This window comes from Sus scrofa, chromosome 18, assembly GCF_054392235.1.
Source record: "Sus scrofa isolate SSC_HxYL_T2T_F1_AM1 chromosome 18, Sscrofa_HxYL_maternal_Yorkshire_Landrace_v2.0, whole genome shotgun sequence".
Lineage (NCBI taxonomy): Eukaryota > Metazoa > Chordata > Mammalia > Artiodactyla > Suidae > Sus > Sus scrofa.
In genome coordinates, this window is record NC_139400.1 from 36,810,007 (window position 1) to 36,830,642 (window position 20,636).

The 20,636-nt window shown below is 34.7% G+C and overlaps 1 protein-coding gene across 2 annotated transcripts in view; it reads left to right on the forward strand.

Annotated features, from left to right (window-relative positions):
• Window positions 1-20,636, forward strand: part of LOC146394980 (uncharacterized) — a 480,198-nt gene that overhangs the window by 60,630 nt on the left and 398,932 nt on the right. The gene's annotated exons all lie outside the window — the stretch shown is intronic.

Sequence of the window (20,636 nt, forward strand, 5' to 3'; positions counted from 1 at the left end):
ATGTTAAAATGCATGAAGTGTACTGGAGTTTCTATGGCTAAAGGAAAAAAAAAAGATATACTTTTTCTTTTTTTTTTTAAGGCTGCACCCGCAGCATATAGAGGTTCCCAGGCTAGGGGTTGAATTGGAGCTGTAGCCACCAGCCTATACCAGCCACAGCCACAACAATGTCAGATCCAAGCCATCCCTGCGACCTACAACACAGCTCACTGCAATGCCAGATACTTAACCCACTTAGTGAAGCCAGAAATCAAACTTGTGTCCTGATGGATATTAGTCAGATTCATTTCCTCTGAGCCATGATGGGAACTCCAAAAGACATACTTTTCTATTGAATTTATTTTGTCTTGATAACATTCCACAAATCGAAATTTTTAATAAAGGGTTATTTTGATACACGTGATGCCAAGCCAACTGATGTCTAATTCTGACCCAGATAAATGTAATTGGCTAGTATGTTTAGTCAATAGAAAAATGTAAAGGAATATTCTTCTGTCATGTATTATACTTTCAATCCTGTTTTAACAGTAAAGAATAATTAAGATTTTACTATTCACATCCATTATGCTTTTGGGGGGTTATAGGCCTGATACTTCAAAGACACTAAAAGTATCTATTACTGAAATTTCGTACTTCACTGTATGCATTTTAATCAAGCATAGGACTCAGAGCAGAGGCCTCACATAAATGCAGTCCTGGCATGGAATCCCATCGGTGTCTTTTTTGTCTATGTCTTTTCCATGGCTCCAATTCTCTCTGGGCAGAATCTGCCTTCATATAAGCATCTATTTCTTTATCCAGATATTCCCAAGGGGAGTTAGCACCTTCCTATTACTATTCTCTGGATTGTTTTGTGGCTTCTCTCTGGCTTTTGGTTCTTCAAACCAGCTAACTGGGTCCAAGATATATACTTGCTCTATTTCACTGAATGGCATGGGCTCTGTTTCCATACAGTACACCAACACCAAATGTTTATAGAGCGTCACATACAGCAAAGTAGAATAGCTGAGGTTTACAATGGTGACTCCCTTTAAGAAAATAGAAGACTTTAGGGTCATCATATTAATATCCCTTTGTGACTATTAGGTTGTTAATGTTCTGAAAGCTCACCCTTGAAAGCTCATCCCTGAACCATGCTCTGGAACTGATACTGGCCTGGGTGAGGCTTGTGAAAGATCAGCCTGAGTGATTCTCTAACACAGTTTTGAGGCTATATCCCACTTTTCAGGGTTTTCTCATACCAGTTGGGATATTTCCACATGCCAGTAATCTTCCAGGGTCTGATGTTTTTACTTGTGAAGGCTTCCCTTCCCTTCCACTGCCTACATTGATAACTTGGTATTATACTACCACTATTGTTTATGACAACTGGCTTTTAGTTATTATTTCACCCTTGCTTAACCACATTTCTCTTGGGTCCATTTTTTTTTTCTGTAATTATATTCCATTTGTTCTAGACCAAACCATTCAGGCTATTACTGCTTTTACACATTCCATAGCAAACCCATGTATAACTCTTAGTACCTGCCTAGATGCCCAGTCCTGATCTCTGGTCTGGATCACTTCACTGCTTTCTAACCCCAGTTATGATATAAAGCATGTATTGTTTTGAATTTCCATGTAAAATACTCAAAAATAATTTAGCTAGGAGTACCTGTTGTGGCTCAGCAGTAATGAACTCAACTAGTATCCATGAGGACACAGTTCAATCCCTGGCCTTACTCAGTCGGTCAAAGATCCAGCATTGCTGTGAGCTGTGGTATAGGCTGCAGACATGACCTCCTATTTTAGTTTGCTTATAGGATTTAAAACCTGTATTGTAGTTGATTTTTTATTCCAGAGACATAATTTATTTGTTTATTAACTAAGTATTTACTGAGTATTTAGTATATGACTCTCTAGAAGAAGAAGCTATAATTTATATCATCAAAAAAAGTAGTTAAATGTAATGTACATGTCTTTATAGGACTACAGAATGTCATAGAGATTGTGATAGAGTTGAATTAATATCCTTAATTTTTCTCCATGAGGTACACATGGAGAAAAGAGGCAGTGTTTTGGATATTTAAAGGTATTGAAAAAAGTTTGAAACAGTTTTGCAAAGAATGAGAGTTTGAAATGAAATAGAAATGAAATAAAATGTAATAAAAATTTGGAGTAGTTGAACCAGCAGAATTATGCTTGGGATATCTTAAACGTAAATAAAGTGGTTAAGAATAATATGATGTAGTAGACTTGAAGGAGAGAAATGAAATTGTAATATGCACTGCTCTCAGAATTGAGGTGAATAGTATGAAAAGGCTTTTCTCTAAAGCAGAATGGTATTTGGGGACATTTCTTGATGTAAACTTGCACACTTGTACATACATGGTTTCCTAACACTCTTTGTCATTTCTTCAAAGAATCAGCAGTATTCATTACCTGAGGAAGACATCAAAACTAAAGGATTTTTCTAAGATATCAGTGCTTTTGATTTTCAGGAGCCTGTGCTTTAGAATATAAGAATTTAAGAAGCTGAAGGGCTTGGGGGGAATACATACTATATTTGAAAGAATGTTTGTATTATTTAGGCAGTTTGGGAGTATCTGATAAGAAAGATACCCCAAAACACAGTGGCTTAAACAAGGTGAAAATATATTCCCCTCTCACATAAGAGTCAGAGGTTGTGGTCTCGTTCAGTATGGAAGCTGGACCATGCTGATGATCCAGGTTTTTTCTGTTTTGTGTTCTGACATCCTCAACACACAGCATATATCTTCAATTCCCATAATCAAAGTCCACATTACAGCCCTTAGGAAATGAAAAATAAAGGGAGTGTGGGACATGCTCATGTCTTGAAGAAGCTGCTCATTTCACATCTGCTCACATTTCACTGTCCAGAACATATAACCACACCCAGCTGCAAGGTAAAATAGGAACTGTAGCTTTGTGGGGGAAGGGTGTGTGTGCGTGTGCAGAAAAGAGTGCACAGCCTGTGGTCAGTTAAAATTGGAAGATTCTATCTAAAGGAAGAAAAAAGTGATGTATTTTAGGGTAGTCTCTTATACAGTATACCTCTTTGGTATATTGAAAATCTACACATGAAGGATACATTCAACATTTTCAGGTTAGAATTTTATTCTTCTCCTTTCCGTTTCTTAGTAATACCAGCGTTATAAATCTTTTATACATCAGTTTTTCTAGGTGAAGAGCACCTGTATGCACTGAATACTAATTCAGGAACTGCCAATGATATTTAGGGAGTAGCCTCCTGATTTTTACTCTTAGTATGACAAGCAGAAAATAATCTTCTAAATTTTTTTTTCTCCTAAAATATCCACTTGTATTATTTAGTAATATTATTGTTTATTTTAAATAAAGAAAATTGTTCTGATTTCACCAGATCACATTGCTCATTGCACTCACTATTGGTTACACTGCTCTACTTTTTCTCTTTTCTACAGCTCTTATCACCTCTTAGGATATATCATAATTTGCATTTTCTTGTGCTTTTTATCTACTCCCTGCCTCTAGAATGTAAGATCTGCAAGAACAGAGATCTCTGTCTGTTTTATTTATAGATGCATCCTAAGTATTTAAAATAGTGGTTGACATAAAGCAAGTGAACAGCTGTATTTTCATTAAATAAATGAATTCTATGCAAACTTTTCTGAATAAATCTTCCATATGTTGCTAGTCTTGGTCACAAATTTTATGTATTTATGTTTGGAAAAGTAAATATCTTACTGCTAAAAAGGAAAAAGTTTTCAGTCATTTCATAATTCTATGAAAAGAAAGGCTGATTTTAAAATTTATGTTAGGTAAATTTCTCTCAAAGCATTTTTTTTAAATTAAGGTGAGTTGATGCAAATTAAGATAAAGGCCATATGTACAATAGGATAACTGAATAGAATGTAGTAAGATATATAATGTAAAATTAGAAAGGCAAAATATAATTTCTTTCTAGTCCAATGCTATGTTGTTTGAGTGAAAATTAAATGTTTAGCATCTAAAGAAAAAGTAGTGATACCAAAAAAGCCTCACTTTCTTAAAAGGAAAAAAAAAAGTTATAAATGCAAATTCTAAAAAGAATTATTAAAAAGGGAACTGTATGACATAGTGGATACTCTTTAAACATTGCATAAAATAAAAAGGCACTCCTCATAAACTATTTTGGTTTTGCTTTGCTTTTATACAAAATGCCTAATACCTAACTAACATTAAATATACCACAGTAAAGGTACTTCTGTGAAAGCATAAAGAGTTTGAATTTTATAGCTCTCTGGTAATGTCATGTGCTGGGTTTTATTTCATTAATTCATTTTAATCAAATTTATTGTGACAACGTACATATATAAAATGCACCCATTTAACTTTACAGTTAGAGGAGTTCTGATACATGTAAGATTCTGTATCACAACCATGGCAATCAAAATAAACATTTCCATCATCCCAAAACACTCCTTCATGAACATTTGCAGTCAATTCTCCATCGCTCCCAGTTCCAGATAACTGCCCCCCTGCTTTGTCGTGCCAAAGGCAATATGCCCTTCAGAATCTCATTTAAAAGGTACCATATAGCATAATCTTTTTGTAGCTGACTTCTTTCACAAAATACACTGCTTTTAGAATTGCCCACACTGTGTATGTGTCCATTCTTTTGTATTGCTGATAATTTTCCATTATACTGATACACTATTTAATTTGTTCATTTACTCACCTCTTGCTATATATTTATATTTTTATTTTTTCAATTATTATATTACAGGAGCTGTGAATATTTGTGTAAAAATGAGCATATGTTTTCACAGCTCTTATGTAAATATCAAGTGTGGAAATGCGTGGATCATATGTTAAGTATATGTGTACTATTTTAAAAAACTGCCAAAATATTTTTAAACTAGCTGTATCATTTTACATTTTCACCTGTAATGAATGAAACTTTTTATCACTCCACATCTTCATCTACACTTGGCATGGTCTGTTTTGTTTGCCTGTTTGTTTATTTGTCTTCATTTTCATCATTCTGGTAGGTCATTGTGGTTTTAATTTGCATTTCCCTGATGGTGCTTTCCTAATGATCATATTTCCTGCACTGTTTTAATCAGAGCAGCTCACTGTTAAGTAATTTATACATAATGTTTCTAGCAAGATTTCACTTAAGAATTAAAAATTTAAAGTAAGAGTCCATTGGGAAATGAAGTTAAAGCTTCTCTTTAACTGCTATTTTTGAATGCCTCTCTTCTCAGAAAGTGGCTTGAGTTATTTAGGTGTTTTTTCCTCCATTTCATCGTTTTTAAATACTTGAGGCAACTTCAGCAAGTATTAATTCAAGAGAGGAGGGGCTAACTAACCATAATTTAAGATAGTAATCCTTTTTACTTGATATAGGTGTCCATTCCAAAGAAGAGAGGAAAAAATAAGAAATAAAAATAATTCTATCTAAAAAAAAAAATGATTAGAGATGTAACAAAGAATAAAGTGTCATTGAAATTCACCTGTTATATATGCACCTCATCATTTATATTCATTTCATTGCTAATTTTTATATATTGAAATTTTTAGCGGTTACAGTGCTATATTAACCGTTCATAGTCATTTAATTCATTAGAGAAATATACTCAGTAAATTCAGAAGAATGTTTAAAAGTATAAAAAAGGAACTCTTCTACAAATCGAATGTGAAGAAAACATATAATTCTAGGATATATAATTTAGATTATTTTCAGTAAGTTGCACAAGCAAATGTTAACAACTATCACACCTCTGCATGTTTCTACAAAGGCTCCCCTTACCTGGCTAACTTTCCAATCTTAAATAGAATAACTTAGAGCCAAAAAGCAAAAGTTCCCTGCTATATGCCAAGAAGCAAAGACATTGTGGTGAATCCTCTGGTATGTCCTGACCCTGCTTTGAGGACCTGGTTAAAGTTTATGTATAAAAAATAATTCCAGAAAATAATTTTTTCATTTGGTACGTTTGTCATTTCATGCACTAAAAAGCCATAGAACCTTATCTATAAGAAATGGCCTATCCTTGGCCTGAAGAGCAAGGGAAAAGAAAGTTATATGGCACTGTCTTCTTTGACCTATGTCCTCATATAAATGGTCAGTATCTTCTTTAAAGATAGTATGTTAGTTTAATTTGCATCTTCATATAATAATTAGAGAACTTTTGAGAAAACCATTCTTTCTAGGCTAGGGATGCAGTTAGATCCTCCTTGAAGAATATGGGCAGAGTCTATTATTAGATACCATGCCATGGGCTTCATAAAAAGACAAATATCTTCCTATGACAAGCAATTCTTGAGGCTTGGCACTTTGAATTGGGGTAAATCTTGAGTACACAGTGCCTGAGATTCTTGAGAGTCTCATGTGGCTTGGCCAAAGTTTATTTTGGCTGAATCTTACTTCATTAAGTTAATGTTTGATTACCTATTTCTAGAACAAAATGTAAACAAAAGTCCATTTTCACATGCCATTTAGCAATTATTTATTTATTTATTTATTTGGTCTTTATAGGGCTGTACCCTATAAAGCATGACATATGGAGGTTCCCAGACTGAGGGTCAAATTGGAGCTATAGCTGTCAGCCCATGTCACAGTCACAGCAATGCAGGATCCGAGCAGTGTCTGTGACTTACACCACAGCTCACGGCAATGCAGGATCCCTAACCCGCTGAGTGGGGCCAGGGATCCAACCTGCATCCTCATTTATGCTAGTCAGATTCGTTTCCGCTGAGCCACAATGAAAAGTCCCATTTGGCAATTTTTGGTAGAGTTAACCAATACCTTTGACAAAGTGTTTTCCTTCGTGAGGGAGTTGTCCATCAAAAATGGTGGCGGGAGTTCCTGTTGTGGCGCAGTGGTTAATGAATCCTTCTAGGAACCATGAAGTTGCGGGTTCGATCCCTGCCCCTGCTCAGTAGGTTAAGTATCCGGCGTTGCCGTAAGCTGTGGTATAGGTCGCAGACGCGGCTCAGATCCCGCGTTGCTGTGGCTGTGGTGTAGGCCAGCGTCTACAGCTCCGATTAGACCCCTAGCCTGGGAACCTCCATATGCCACGGGAACAGCCCAAGAAATCAAAAAATAAAATGGTGGCTACATCATTACAAATTCTTGCATTCTATTGTCCCCCGGAAATTCTGTTTTTCTATCTGAGAGGTATAGTTCAAGGAATTATTAATATAATATCTGAATATTTCTTAGAAAACATAAATTGCAATATACAATTCATCAGCCATGTGTAGGAATTAAATCAAAATTAGAAAATATAAATTATCAGAAAATTTTCCTCTGTCTTCAAGTGAGATACATAAGAATTATAATTTCTCCCTCATCTCTAATAAGTTATTTCCTGGGAAGTTCACCCTAGAGAGCCCAGTATGGTAGACAAAATATAGCCGTAATTGTTTATTTTTGAAGCCTCAGAGTTCCGCATCTTCCATAATTGGATTTTAGAAGCATTGCTGATTTTAGAAAGCTCAATGTGTCTAAGCCTATCTTTCAACTATCTAACTATTTTCTGAATGAGCAAGAAAAGGACTTTGTCAAAAAATAGGATCAGAGGATTACAATGCGTCAAGACAGAGGATTGATCAAATTAGGTAAAAGATAAACCCTCAATTAAAGGAAGTATGGAGAGAAGAAACTTTGTTCTTAGTTGGTGGAAATGTGAGCATCTCATCATAAACCAGACATGATCAAGTGAATGGAAAGTTATGTTGACAAGAATGAAGTTAGGTTGATTAAATGATTATTTGGGTCTCAGATTTGGTCATTTTTCTTTTCAGAGTCTCAAATTATCCATGTCAAATATAAGAAGACAACGTACAACTACTGGATGATTTTCTCAATTAGCTTTTTAAATTTCACTATTGAAATTACTAAACACATTACATTAACATGTAAAGGAAGCGGTAAATCCTTATTCTTGGAGGTTTTCCAGTATAATTCTAACCTTCGTTAATGAGTGTGGGTGTTCCCATTGTTATATAGAGATAAGAATAATAACAGCTTACTTCTCTTCAAATCCTTTTTAGTGTTACCTTCAGCAGCCCTAATATTAGCAATTATAATCCAGGGAGTTACATGAAGAGAACTACAGAGAGAAGCCTTAAGTCTTGCCTTGAAAGAGCAAGCTTTGGTTTAAAGCAGGAGTGTGAAAAGGGAAGGCAGTAACCTGTTATGAATTCCCTTTGTACCTTCTTTCAGTGAATCATGTGCTAAAATTGACTCAGAATTCTTTTTTTCTTTTTCTCTAAAATAAAATCTGATAAATGAATTTTTTCTTCTTGAATTACTGGAATCATATGGGTCCTTATTTTGTCATGAACAGACTGGACAATATATAGTGATTATATTTTATATCAAATGTATTTTATTAAAAAACTGGATTAATAATTATTTCAACTGATTTTTAAGATTTTTTTTCCTAAATTGTCTTTGGAGCCAAACTTATCTTTATCATAGAGTAATCAGGAAAATATTGGGCTTGAGGTCTTCAAATCTGTTCAGCACAGTGATTTATAAGGTAATTCCCCACTGCAACATTTTACTGACTGAATGGATTACATTCTTATTTCTGGAAGTATCATTTAGATCCAATGGCTAAGAGCAATATATTGCAGTTTGGAATAGTAGAAACATGAGATTTTAAAGTCCTAGAGACCTGAGTTCAAATCCTTATTCAGCTGCCTTATTGTCTAGAGAAAAAAACGGCTCTGAATTTATCTGAGTAATAAATTCCTTAGATGTAACCTAAATAATATTCACTCCATACAGATATGAAAGTATTAAATGAAATATTGCATATAACACACCTTTGAGATATGGGTCTGTAAACTGGCTGCAGTCTAGGAATTGATTGAGGGTCATAATTATTTTATAATTCAAGTTAATGACTTTCGTTCACTTGATATAGAAGTCCTCTACTATATACATATCAAGTAAGAATTCAGTGAATTTTGCTTCTGTTTCACTTCTAGGAACACCATGATTAAGTATCCAATGCCATAGGTCTCTGAGTGTCAGTCTGTTCTGACTGGAGCTTTGACTCTGCTGTTCATTAGGATAAGCAAACCCAACCTGCCTTTGGAGTTTAGTGCAGCCACTTGGCCTACAGCACCGTTGGATCCAAATATCCCCATTGCATTTAGGTTTCCCCTTCAGTGGCAGCAGTTCCCACCACAAAGAAGTTATCACAGAGCTCTTCAAGGATGCTATACTGAGAACAAAACATGCACTAGTAATATTATCAACATTTTATTATCATATAAATTATAGTAAGAATTGATAATGAAACATGTTTATTCCTATTTCAAAATGGAAATAAGTGTAATTATATATACAGTAGATAGCATGGCACTTCTTTAAAGTGCTTGTTGAAAATTCTGATTCTGGAGCTGTGGCTTAACTGTTCTATGTTTTTTGAGTGTGTTTTTTTGGTTTTTTTTTTTTTTTTTTTTTTTTTGTCTTTTTTTAGGGCCGCACCTGCAGCATATGGAAGTTCCCAGGCTAAGGGTCGAATCGGAGCTGTAGCTACCGGCCCATGCCACAGCAGCAGCAATGCCAGATCCGAGACACATCTGTAACCTACACCACAGCTCACGGCAAACCAGATCCTCAACCCACTGAGTGAGGCCAGGGATTGAACCCTGTTCTAAAAGAGAATATAGGCAAGTTAGTCTAGCAAGGTTCCCATTTTATTTTTGAGCATGCAAAGTTTTGAGAATATTTTTTGTAGTATATTGCTTTTCTAATCTAATTATTTGGGGCACTATTATCTTGATTTTTATAGTTCTTAGTTGTAACACTTTCTGGTTTTTTTCATTTCAGAAGTGATAAAGACAAGAATAAACTGATAATGCATGAATCACCCTGTTACCTTAGTATTAGCTAAAAAATGTTACATATATGTGTATACACAAACCATATATATATGTATGAACCTATTTGTAAGCAGCTTTTGGCAAGAAAGAGCTCTCTGCAGGAGGCTCCTTTTGTCTTGTCACTAACCTTAAACTAGACGCCCCCTGCTCTACTCATCTCTGGCCCTAGCACACCTTTCTAGTCTTTTGTAGACACAAAACCTTAACTAATCTGTTGGTTCTTTCCATAAGTTAAAGAAGTAGTTTCAGTAATCTCATGAACAAACTGTACAATACAAGATAGCATCTAAAGAAAAGTCACAAAAATCTGACAGGCTTGGACACAAGCCCACACACAGTGGGCAACGACTCTGACCACTCATCTCAGTGATTAACTGAGATTACTCCCCCTTTTCCTTTTAAAACTTTCATGGCAGAACAGCAGTGGTTGGGAGGGGGGGGTGGATTGAGTTCACCATCTCCCCAGATTGTCAGGGTTCTGATTAAATGCAATTTTCCTTTTTTCCATCATTGCCTCTCTTGAATACTGATTTTTGAGTGGCGAACAGGCAGACTCGATTCAGTAACATACAATTACCACAGCATATAATGTGCAACCTGTAAATTCTTCTAACAAGGGAATTGGAGATAAACATCTTTAACTGAGTTTGACTAAGGGAAACCTCTCCTAGTCCAAGTGAGAGCCTCTTCCAGTTCCTTATTTCTGTCTTTCCAGATTTGGGGGGTATCTGTCTATTGGTCTGTTCTCTGCTCTGTTTTATATATGTCAGAATATTCACTATCTTATATTAAGCCTCTAGATTATACAGAGATATCTTATGTTGTCATTGATAGCTTTGAATATTTCCTTTGATTCAGCTGCTCCAGATTGCAATGTTAGTTTCTGGCACATTTTGAATAGGACACACAGAGAATTCTCAACACATATTGCCTCCCAAAGCAAGGGGTATAGAAACATAGGATATATATAAGAATACAAAGCATGCAGAAAAATGCTCTTCAAATCTTTGTGTACATTTGAAATAAAACACTATATTAAAGATGAGAAGCACATCATCATTCCTCTGTTACTGTTATTGTAGCCTTTTGTTTTATCAACTTCATATGCAAATTAAGTAACAGACTAAAATGGGTTTCAAACTGTTTGAAAAGCATGACAAAAAACATTGCATGTTAATCTCCTTTAGAACCACAATTGTAATTACTTTCTTGCTTATCTGTAGTTTGCATTTTTAAAAATGTAGATGCAAGCAGACATTAGAAGAATTCATTATGAGGCAGTATGTTGAATATCTCATTGCTTCTCTGTTGACTTATAATACTAAAAATATTATTCATAGACTCACAGGCTTAGAAACATTATCTTTAGTGTATTTCAAAAGCAGTCTCTAGAGCTTCTAGTTTTACTACCACCAAGTAAAAACCTTGAAAGTTTTTACTCCCATCCTTACAACAAAAAGAGCTGAATAAACTGATATCCCATAACCTTTTTTGGATCTATCAAAGAACTGATGCCACAGGGCAAATTATACCCCCCAAATCTGGAAAGACAAGCAAATCCAGAATCACAGCCTAGATGTCCTTACCTGGAACAGAAGCCTCTGAAGACATAAACTGGTAGGAACACTTACAAGGTAATTTTGCTGGAGGTAAGACATTTAAAAGGTAGATGCTACAGGCTGAATGTGCACTAAGGTGAGAGTGAGAAATTCCTGGACTCTGTAGTCTTAAAGAGGGCTTATTCTATTGCGGATTTTATATCCAGGAACCACAGAAAGTTCTCATGGTAAAGAGCTAGAAAAATCCCCTCATAACACTATTAGAGGGAAAGGAATTTTAAAATACATCCAGAACATTCTTTGTAACAAAAGTTTTCTTTCAAGGAGGAAAGACTGACAGTGCATTTTCCCAACAAGAGAAAGGCATTTATCACTCTCCTACCCCATTGAGGCTTCCTGTCCCATTTAAGTAGGGCACAAAAGCTAAAAGCACTTAGGAAAGTCACAGCCCAGGGACAGAGGTCTACTAAAAGACTTAGATTTAATCATAAGATTATAGAACTCTTCTAATTTTCCATACTTTATCACCGTACTAACAGGGCTTACAGCTAAAAGACCTGCAAAACAGACTCTTCCTGAGGAGAAGTACTTCCGCGAAGCCCCAAATCAACCAGGGAGATAAAAACAAGGACATTAGATTTTGAAGCCTCATGGCAACACAGATATAGAAAACATTAATGATAGCACAGCTCCCAGCCAGATTAGCAAATTTAAGGCTAATACATGTCCAGTTGTCAACAACAAAAAAATTGTATAATGCTATTATTAGTGCTTTTAATTATATCCTATTTTTCTCTGTATAGATAAATCCAAACACATGAATCATAAGAACACATTTAAAGGAACAGTTTTATAATAGTAACAGAAAGGAAAAAATAATTTCCCAAGTACATCTCAAAATAATTTTTTGTTGAATATAATTTCATTTCAGGTAAAACAAGATTCTTAGTTGCTTCATTTCTTTTTATTTATGTAATTGGCCTTCTCATTAATCTTTATGCGGAAAAAAAAATGTTTTTCCAAGTTTTCTTGTACCAAGGCATAAGATTAAATTGCTTCTATCTTCAAAGAGAATACATATAATCCAGAAGTAGAAGGTCATAGAATCTAAGCTTTAGGAAAAAACTCACCAAGTCAGTTGACGGATGTTTATTTTGACAGGAGCATAGATCCTGGTGATAGTTAAGCAGTTTACAGAATTGACATTAATGCAGATAGTAACAAAAGTGTACATAACCCATTAAGTTTATTCTACTTTCTTCTTAACCAAAAGATCAACCTGAAAAACCAAAAGTTGCAACCAAAGTGTGGGAGTGTTTATATGTCATATATGGGAAGAGTCAAGAGTAACTTAGATAAATATGGAATTTTGTCATTTTATAAACTAAACGCTGGATTTGTTGCTACAGTTTTAAGATAAAAATGCCAAATAACTGGAAAAATAATAAAGTGATGAAATTCCAAAGAATTTAATATTCTCTGAATTAACGTTCTATAGAATCTAGCCTATTTTCCTAATTTCATAATACATATCCATTATCCTAAACAGATTGAATGAAGTAAAGAGTAAGCAAAAAATGATAATGGAGAAAGATAAATTTCAGTTGAAATAGAGTTTACAGGTAATTTAATTACTATAGCAACACTGACAATAGCAGCATTAGTTAAACTAAGTGACTGAAGGACAAGCCTGGCTCCTTCATGTTTTCCTGACTTAAGTACTGTTATCACACCATTTCACACTAAAAATTAACCTGTTACACCCCCTGGGATTTTCCTCTGCTCATCTAACTCTTCAGTACTTCCTCTAGTTTTATAAATACCTTAAGGTTGTGGCATGAGGTTTCTTTATGCCAGAAACCCTCTACCTCTTGTTCTCTGGCGAATTCTTAATCATTTTTCAAATTGCACTTGAAATATTCCTTCCTTAGGGAGGCTTTCCTTGACACAGCAGCCTAGATCAATTCATAATCTCCTCTTTAATTGCTCTAATAAAACCCTTACTTCCCTATTGTAATTCTGTCTTCAGTGAGGTACAGTCTTTAATACCTACCTTCTCTTCTAGATGATAAATTCCATGAAGGCAAGAACCAAACCTTCTTTGTGACCTTTCTTCTCCTGCTTCTTGAGAGGGTGATTGGCACAAAAGAAGAGTTTAGGAGTAGTGATCCTGTGATGGCTCCCCTAATCTCCATCATGCAAATGAAGAAATCAAACTGAGGCTTAGAAAATTTAAGTGTAATTCTCATGGTCACAAGTCAGATTTCAAACCCAGGTATTGACTTGAAAAATATGCACAACCTAAAAGTTAAGAGTTAGGTTTTACTGGGGCAAAACAAGGATGTTAGCCCTGGAGGCAGCACTTCAGGTAGGCCTGAGATACCACTCCAAAGAGGCAGAGGGGAATGTCAGTATATATGTGATTTTGGTGAAGGGGGAGGTACATGTAACCATGCACACATTTTACGGAAGTTAGCTGCTAGTCTTGTGAAGGTTATTGCTAATCATGTCACGAGGAGCAGAGGTCATGCTGAAGGATTTTCTTGCTTTTCTAGATATGAGAAAATTCAAGAATTGGGCTCATAAAACCTTCTCCTGGAAATATTTAACCATCTGCAGCCCTATTCTGCCAGTTTTCTCAGAGCACCAAGTGCCTCACTCCTGATCTCTACCTTAAACTCCTTTCAGGGTGTGTTAAGGGTTAGCAGCTACAGTGGCTCATGATTCAGTCCATGTAAAGGCAGGTGACAAGTGCCAATCTGAAGTTCACACAGGCATACCTAAATTAAAGTCCATGCTTTTGATACTTTAAAAACAGGTAGCAAATTACATGACACATTAAGCTTTGGAAAAAATCACCTACTCTTTGAAAGACAGGAAATTAACTCACCTGGTAGGATTTGGTTATAATTGTCTTTCTTTTAAAATCAAATTTATCGAGGTTTGTTTTACATACCATAAACTTCACCAATTTAAATTCTATAATTAGATAAGTTTTTCAAGTGTATTTAGTCATCAAACAACCAGAATCAAGATATAAAACACTTCTAAAACACTAAAAGTTTCTCGTGCCCCTTTGAAGTCAATCCTCAGCACTCACAGTTGGACCTTGGCAAATATTGATCTGCTTTTTGTCACTAGAGTGTTCCCTTTTTCAGAATGTCATGCAAATAGAATTATACATTACATAGTATTTTTTTTTTTGGCTTTTTCACAGTTTTTGCTATTCATCCAGGCTGCATGTAGTTTATTCTTTTTATTGTTGAAGAGTATTTCATTCATATGGATATATCTCATTTCATTTATCCATTCATCTGTTGCTAAACATATGTATTGTTTCAAGGTTTCAGCAGTTGTGAATAAAGCTGCTATAAATATTTATGAACAAATCATTTTCTGGATATGTGTTTCCTATCTTAAATAATTACCTTGGTGTGGAATGGATGGATTATATAGTAAGAATATGTGTAACTTCATAAGAACCTGCAAAAAGTTTTCCAATGTGACTAAAATGTTACATATCTTGTAGCAAGGTATAAGATTACCAATTGTTCCACATCTTTTTTTTTTTTTTGGTCTTTTCTACAGCCACACCCGTGGCATTTGAAGGTTCCCAGGCTAGGGGTCTAATAAGAGCTGTAGCTGCCGACCTATGCTACAGCCACAGCAACATAGGATCTGAGCCATGTCTGCAGCCTACACCACAGCTCATGACATCGCCGAATCCTTAACCCACTGAGCGAGGCCAGGGATGGAACCTGCAACCTCATGGTTCCTAGTCTGATTCGTTAACCACTGAGCCACTACAGGAACTCCTCCACATCTATTTTTAAGTGCAATACTTTTTGGTTTGTTGCATGAGAAGAAACTATTATTACGGTAATAGAGATCATTGATGTGTAAATTTGGTTCTGGATATATCTCAGAGAAGTGGAATGATCATGGTAGCATTTAAAAAGACAATTTAGCTTTGGGATTTATATTAAATTTCTATGAAAGATAAAATTTTACTTTTTGTTTACTAAGCTTACCATACCCAGTCCATTAACTCTTTTATTAAATTTCTATTCAATTATATTTTCTGCAACAACAACAAAAGTAAAATTTTCAAATGGAATATGTTGCACATTTAGAACTATTATAAAACTCAGAGTTCCCATTGTGGCTCAGCGGAAACAAATCTGACTAATATCCCTGAGGATGCAGGTTTGATCCCTGGACTCACTCAGTGGGTTAAGAATCAGTCATTGCCATGAGCTGTGGTGTGGGTAACAGATGTGGCTTTGATCTAGTGTTACTGTGGCTGTGGGTTGGCTGGCTGCTACAGCTCCATTTCGACCCCTAGCCTGGGAACTTATGTGATGCCGGTATGGCCCTAAACAAAGACAAAACAAACAAACAAAAACCAAACTCTCCTTTAGCCTTTAAATTACAGTTCAGTATACCAATGGAAATGTGGTATTCAAATTCTAAGTGATTATATTAGTTGTTAGGGCTACTATAACAAATTAGTGTGCTAGCCACAAAAAGAGTGGCTTAAACAACAGAAATGTATTGTCTCACAGTCCTGTAGGGTGGAAGTCTCAGATCAAGGTGTCAGCAAGAGTAATTTTTTCTGAAAGGTGTGAGGAAAAATTTGTTCCATGTTCTGGCTGATTACTGGCAATCTTTTACATTCTTTGGTTTATAGAAGCATCACCCCAGTATCTTCCTTCATTTTCACATAGTGTTCTCCTTGTGTGCAGGTCTGTCTCCAAATTTGTCCTTTTAAGGACACCAGTCATATTATATTGTGACCAAACCTAATACCCTTGTTCTAACTTTACTACTTGAAAGACCCTATCTCCAAATAAAGTCACATTCTGTGATACTGAATATTAGGATTCCAACATATGAATTTGATGAGATACAGTTCAACCAGTGACGTACAATCATTCATCGGTTGGAGTTGGTGGGGATTGATTCCAGGACCAACATAGTTACTGAAATCCAAAATGGCATAGTACAGTCAACGCATCCAGAATGCATGGAATCCACACCCTGAATCTAAATGTGAGGTTGGTTGAATCTCTGGATATAGAACCTGAGTATAGAAAGGGCCAACTCTATGTTGGATCCAGTGATGACTGTGCTTACTGTCATAGTGTAAAGGAATAATTACTTGTAAAGTTATAATATTGTTAAGTTAAAAGATATGCCAAGCCTTTTTATAATTGAATTGCTTTTTATGAGATTTCACCTTTATGGATTTCTTTAAGAATAAAAATATTTCAGTGATAGTAAATGATGAGAAAAAGTTTTGAAAACAGTTTTCTTACTATTATGGAAAGCAAAAAGAAAATCATTTAGAAAATTCTAAAATTTTTAAATACAGGTTTTATTGAAGGTAGTAAATTATTTAATGTTAGAAATAGATTATTTTTAAATACAGTTAAGGTAGTAAATTATTTAATGTTAGAAATAGATTATTTTTAAATATAGGTTTTATTGAAGGTAGTAAATTATTTAATGTTAGAAATAGATTATTTTTAAATACAGTTAAATTTTTAAATATAGGTTTTATTGAAGGTAGTAAATTATTTAATGTTAGAAATAGATTATTTTTAAATACAGTTAACATCTAAACATCTTGTTTAGATGTTTACCTTTGAAATTATTAAATTAGTAAAATATGAAGGAAAGGTGATATACAGATATAATTTCATACAGAGCATTCAAATATAGTCAAATATATCATCTTCTGAACTCCAGAGTTTTTATAAAATTATGGTGATTAAAATAGTACCCTGAATTTTATATAATTATAAAGCATCTCACATCTAATTCTAAACTGTAGTAATTGATCCTGGAATGGGATTTATTCTGTGATTATTAAAGGCAATGGCATTTACAACTAGAATAAATTAAAGCAAATGAAGGGGAAAATTTTATTCTATGTAATATTTAGTTCATTATATTCTTAAATGACTATGCCAATCCATGTTCATCAATAGTAGATATGGCATGTGCAAAAACAAGACTAACAATTTAACACCAAGAAAGCCTGTTTCACAAGCATAGAAACTGTTGTATTATAATCTGTGTGCATTTCTTCTTCAACATACTAAAGTGAACATAATACTAAAAATATTAAAAATATAGATAGAATACAATATTATTAAACATTATGCCTGTTGACTTTGAGTTAGATAGAAAATTAGGGAGTATTTTATGTTGCTCTGGATAAACTTTTCCCTTTAAGATTTCTGTCCCGGAGTTCCCGTCGTGGCGCAGCGGTTAACGAATCCGACTAGGAACCATGGGGTTGCGGGTTTGATCCCTGCCCCTGCTTAGTGGGTTAACGATCCGGCGTTGCCATGAGCTGTGGTGTAGGTTGCAGACGCAGCTCGGATCCCGCGTTGCTCTGGCTCTGTCGTAGGCCAGTGGCTACAGCTCCGATTAGACCCCGCCTGGGAACCTCCATATGCCACGGGAGTGGCCCCAAAAAATAGCAAAAAGACAAAAAAAAAAAAAAAAGATTTCTGTCCCTTTTAAGAAATTGTATTATGCTTTACTCTATTATATGCATTTATTAAAACTCCAATAGCTAATTCAATTAGTTATGTCTAATTTCTTACAATTAAATTTTTTTGGAATTTGAATTTCAATTGTGAATACAAGATAATTACCTAATAGGCATATATATATGTGTGTGTATATATATATATGTATGTATGTGTGTGTATATATATGTATGTGTATATATGTATGTATTTATATGTATATATATGTATATATGTGTGTGTGTATATGTATATATACACATATGTACACACATACTATGTCTATTAGGTGATTATCTTGTGTTCACAATTGAAATATATATATATATATACACACACACGCACACATACACACACACCATATATATATGGTAGGCAGAATAATGCCCTCTCCCCAAGACATCCTCACCCAAATCCCTAAAACTTGTGAATATATCACCTTACATGGAAAAGAGAACTTTGCAAGTGTCACTAACTTAAAGACATTAACTTATGGGGAGATTATTGTGAAATATCCAAGTGGGCCCAATGTAATGACAGGTGTTCTTATAATAGAAAAAGGGAGACAGAAGCATCAGTCAAGGAAGGAACTAGGACAACAATCGCAGGGATTGTGTGATGCATAATGATATAATAGCTTTGAAAATGGAAGAGGACTATGACACAAAGAATTCAGGAAGTCTCTAGAAGATATAAAAGGAAGAAAATAGATTCTCCCCTAGAACCTGAGGAAAGAATGCTGCTTTGCTGACACCATGTTTTTAGCCTCATGGGAGCCATTTCAGTTTTCTGATTTCCAGAAGTGTAAGATAACAAATTTTTGTTGTCTTAAGCCACTAAATTTGTGACAGTTTGCCTCAGCGGCAAAATGGGAGTAGGACAGATAAATGTTATTATTGCAAGAAGTCAGCATAAATAATAATGATACCAACCCTTTAAAGAAACTTATAAATGAACACATAATTATCATGTGACCCACCAGTTGTACCTTAGGGATTTATCCTCCCCCAATGAAAACTCTGTTCACGCACACTCACACACACACACACACAAACACACACGAGAAGGTACATAAATATTCATTACAGCCTTATTTGCAGCCTTATTTGTAATAACAAAATACTAGCAAGAACTCAGATTTCTTTCAGTGTGGGTCTGGTTAAAAAAAATACATACAGTGGACTACTAATTAGCAATAAAAAGGAATGACCTTTGGTATAGAGAAAAGGAAATTATCAGGGACAGAGTAGTAAATTACATAATGATAGAAGATCGATCCACCAAGGAGACATAACAATCTTAAATGTTCATGCAGCAAAGAACAGCTGCAAAATATTTGAAGAAAAACATGATAAAACTGAATGAGGAAATACACAAATCATAAGTAAAGCTGGAGACTCCAAAAATCCTCTCTCAACAATGTATATACCAATGGCATCAAAAAAACTGAAACATTTTATAAGGACCCTGAACATTATCACCCAACCAGATGAAACTGATTCATAAAACACACTACCCAACCACAGAAGCATTTATATCTTTTCAAGCACTAATAGAACACATGCTACAATCATGTTTACAGATAAGAAGACTCAATGCAACGAAGTTGACAATTTTCAAAATTTTAACAATATCCAAGCAAGATTTTTTTGCAGATATAAGCAAGTTTATTTTAAAAATTGTTATGAAAAAGCAAAGGAACTGGAGTAATTAAAACAACTTTGAAAAAGAAGAATAAAGTGTGAGGAATCAGGCTACTAGATTTGAAGACTTAACAGTGATATAGAATCTGTGGTATTGGTGGAAACATAGACAAAAAGATCAAAGACAGCCCCAAAATGAACCTGACTCCTTACAAAGATATCCAACTGACTTCTGACAAAGGTGTAAAAGCAACTCAATCAACAAATGGTGCTGGAGCAATCAGATATCCATAGGCATGCGATAGATAAAGATAGATAAGACCTTGACTTAAACATCAAAACTTTCAAAGAACTCAACTCAAAAGGGATCATGGATTTAAAAGTAAAACTATAAAACTTTCAGAATAAAACATAGGGAAAAATCTTTGGAACCTTGCGCTTGATGGAGAGTTCTTAGACATGACAGAAAAAAAAAATCCATAAAATAAAAAATAGGCTAATAGGATCTCATCAAAATCAAAAACATACTGTGAAACTCTATTAAGTCAATAAAAAGACTAGCTATAGGCCAAGAGAAAATATTTTCAAACCAGATATCTGACAAAGGAATCATATTTAGACTATATAAAGAACATTCAAAACTTACCATAAAAAGAAGCAAATATTCCATTTAGAAAATGGGCAAAAGAAAGGAAGAAACTTTTAACCAGAGATGATGTATGTATGATAAATGAATAGGGGGAAAAAAAAGGTTAAACATCTCTAGCTATTAGGGAAATGCAAATTAAGACCATGTTGCAGTATTACTATTCCCTTGTTAGGATAGCTAAAATGAAAAAAACAAAAACAAAAACAAAAAACAGCAACAGTACCAAAAGCTGAGGAGGACATGAGGAAACTCAATCTCCCATATGTTGCTAGTGAGAATGTAAAATGATAGATCCACTGTAGAAAGTACCTTGGCAGTGTCCTTGACTAAATATGCACGTTCCACCTGACCCAGAAGTTGTACTCCTGGGCATTTA